This window comes from Ammodytes marinus, assembly GCF_949987685.1.
Source record: "Ammodytes marinus genome assembly, chromosome: 13".
NCBI classification, from domain to species: domain Eukaryota; kingdom Metazoa; phylum Chordata; class Actinopteri; order Uranoscopiformes; family Ammodytidae; genus Ammodytes; species Ammodytes marinus.
Genome location: NC_137217.1, coordinates 4,605,872 through 4,609,552, shown reverse-complemented (window position 1 = coordinate 4,609,552; position 3,681 = coordinate 4,605,872).

The window sequence follows — 3,681 nt, the reverse complement described above, 5'->3', positions numbered from 1 at the left end:
TTCCTCACAATTGATCCGTCATGTGTGTGTTATTTACAGGATATTTTGAAAACGAGCTAACTCCTAAACATTTATTTTCTCCCTTTTAATTATAAAAGGTATCATAAAAGGCAAGACTTGAAATAAATGAACGTTGTTAGAAGTCATCACAGCTCATCTGTAATTCGAAATGAGCACTACTATGATCATAAAACAATTGCGGTCAAGGCAATACCTTTTTTTTTTAAAAGGTCACTACTATCATTAAATCTCTCCACAATGTTGCCAGCAGCAGCCATCTAAGGATTGTTGGAACTTAGGAGTCCTTTTTTATAGATTTAAGAGCTAGTTTGCTTGGGCGCTTTAAGCAGAATTTAAGCTGCAGACAAATACAGATATTAGACTGCAATGACAATATTTTGAGTAGAAGCAAGCTTTCCCCTTACAGTGTAAATAGTTTGAAAACAAGACAAAGGTAGATAAGGGTTTGGGGGTCAAAGGAGTTTATTATATATCATCAGATCTACATGGATACAGCCAGGTAAAAACACCAGGTTCTGTTCCAGTCCTGACGTATGCCTGAAAAAAGTATTTCTGGCTCAAGTGCTCAATGTTCCATATGGACAATGTGGGATTTCCAGTGCTTTTAAAGCTGTTCATGGTCCATGAAATGAGTGCAAAGTTTCCACAGACAAAGGAAAGTTCCAGCATGTGTTTAAATCAATGTGATAAAAGTCTGAAAAGTTTGACCACTAACAGCATTGTGTACTCCCCAATACAACATCCCAGCATATCATCGTATTCAGTTAATGTGGAATGTCATTCAGACATGTTTTTCATGCAGGCAATTAATTGATGTTTTTAGTTGACTTTCTGGTATTTCAATCTGGTCATCCACCACTGAACCTTTGCCACATTACTACCTTGTGGAAACTTCAACACCTTGTTAAATCAAGCCTCCTCTAAAAAAAACAAGACCACTTAAAAGAAGTCATCCAACATTTTCTGTCGCAACAGCTCTTCTATCTCCCTATGCTGCTCCATCGCAAACCCCTTAGCCCACTTCCGGTCAAACATGTGGATGCCCTCGGAGCCCTGCGGGGTAGAAGCAACCGGCGACACAGCTGAGCGACTGGGGCTGTCTTGCTGCATTCGCTCTGAACCATCAGAACCGGGGCTGACACTGTGAGGACTTGCCATGGCATCGGAGAATTCCTGTACCTCTTCAGTAAACTGACTCGCACAAGGAGCTTCGCCTTCTTCAATTTGAGAATCATAATCAGACTCACAAAGGACCCCTTCTCCACAGATCGGATCCCTGAACCCAGCTGGATGAGGAGACCGGTCTGATTCTAACCTTCTCATCCGACTGTGAAACTCGTCCTTATCTTCATGTGGTCCTTTACTGGTAAAACCTGATAGCCTGGTGTCCACTAGTTTATTATCAGACTCCACCGGTTCAGACCAAAATCCAAGTTCAAGCTCATTTACCTCCACTCTTTTTGCTGAGTTGCTGTCATCAGTCGTGGCAGAATGTATCCCGGCTTCAATTTCAGAATCAAAATAGGAAGCGCAAGGCAACCCGTCTACACAGTTTGGATCTCTGAACTCGGCTGCATGAGGAGACTGGTCTGATTCTAACCCTCTGATCTGTGGACTGGGAAACTCATCATCATCTTTCTGTCGTCCCTTACTGTTGCCACTTGCTAGGTCTGATATCTCGTCAGACTCTGTCTCCACTGGTTTATCAAACCCTACCTGATCTTCTGACCAATGGACAGTCTCCGGCTCATCTGCCTGCACACTACTCTTTCCCGAGTTGCCGTCATCAGTCGTGGAAGAATGTATCCCAGCTTCAATTCCAGAAGCAGTATCCAACATTACATTACAAGGCACCCCATCTACGCAGCTTGGATCTCTGAACTCAGCCGGATGAGAAGACTGGTCTGATCCTAATCCTGGACTGTGAAACACATCGTTATCTTCCTGAGGTTCCTTACCGTTTACAGATCCACTTGCTAGTTTATTATCAGACTCGTACTGTTCTGTCCAATGGGAAGTCTCCAACTCACCCTCCTCCACGCTGCTCTTTGAGTCGCTGTCATCAGTCATGGCAGAATGTATCCCTGCTGAACTCTCTTGGACGTTTGAATCCCAAACAGTACTAAATCCATCGGTAACTGATGTAGCTCCAACATTGTCAGGGGTAAAGCTCTTGACACTAGTTGCAGTATACATGGTATCATGTCCAGAACTATAATCATCCCTCTCATGCTTGATCGCGTCAGTAGGGGTACTGCAATTCATTCCATCACCATTAGGACACACTATGGGAATTACAGCTGTGGACACATTTTCGGCGGCACTATGATCATTGTAGTCAATACTAACAATGAAACTTCTTGGAGTAATAGTGTTGTCACCAGAGCCATCTCTTGAAGCATCGATGCTGCTGTTCTCACTGGTTAAAACATCTTTGAAACCAGGGACCCCGCCCCAGGACTGGACCGCCTCGGTTCTTTGTCTGAACTGTTCAGACATAATGACGCCATCTGAAGCAAATCCTTCTAACTGGTTATCTTCCTCTGCCATTGCCATCTCTGCTGCCTCAATTTCTCTTTCTGTCCGTCCCTCCTGGCTGTCTGCAGTACTGTTGGTCCTCTCTGGGGTCTCAACAAGGATAACAGAAGTGGTTCTAGGAATGGCATTTTCTTTATCCTCCTCAAGACTGAACTCTGTCTTCAGTAGTAAATTATGGAGTGTTTTAAGGTGCTTGCCCATTGGTCCTTCCTTCTCGTCTTCTTGATCCGCCAACCCCCTTCCATCCTCTGCTTGAACAGACATGGCCCTGATCTGTGGTGTCCCTTTTCTCTGTTGTCCAGTGTTCCAGCCCACACTGCTGACCGTGTTCTGGACAGCTGAGGAGAAGGAGAAACCAGGATAAAGCCTCATTTAGAGCCAGTCGGTGCAGGTTTTCAATAATAAATGGTATATTTGGTAGAACATGGCATCTTCATTTAAAAAGGTGCAGTGTGTAAAAGGAATTGGCGTTTTTCAGAACAGATATGGAAGAAAAGGATATATTAAATACAAAACCCCAAAGTTGTGGAAAGACTTGAGGCAGTGGTGACTGATACCATTTTTTTTCTTTTTTATATATTTTTTGGGCATTTTTATGCTTTATTGACAGTATGAAGAGACAGAGGTGAAATGGGGCAGAGAGGGGAGTGACATGCTGAGAACGAGTGCGGGTGGGAATTGAACCCGGGTCTACTGCTGGGCCCTGCCCGGGGGGGACGCCCTACCAACTGAGCTAAGGGTGCCCCACTGATACCATCTTTAGTAACTTTAGGGCACCGTAGCTTCTGAAAATTCTTAGAATGGGAGGGGTTAGCAAGGTAGAGTTGCAATCTAGAATCTCACCGCTAAGTGACGCCAAAATAGACCCTATATTACACAATGTACCTTTAAATGGACAGATGAATTGGAGTTGATTGTGCCAGACTATAAAATACTTATAGCTTATGTCATTCATATCTCATTACTGTCATGTGTTTTCTTGTCTTGTGCGGTGTGGTTTACAGTATGACTACATTCTCAGAACTTACAGTGGTTTATGTCAGTACACATGGAATCACAGCAGGAACAGACTTTGGGTGAGGCTTTCAGCTCCTCCCACCTACACATATGAAACAGAGCACT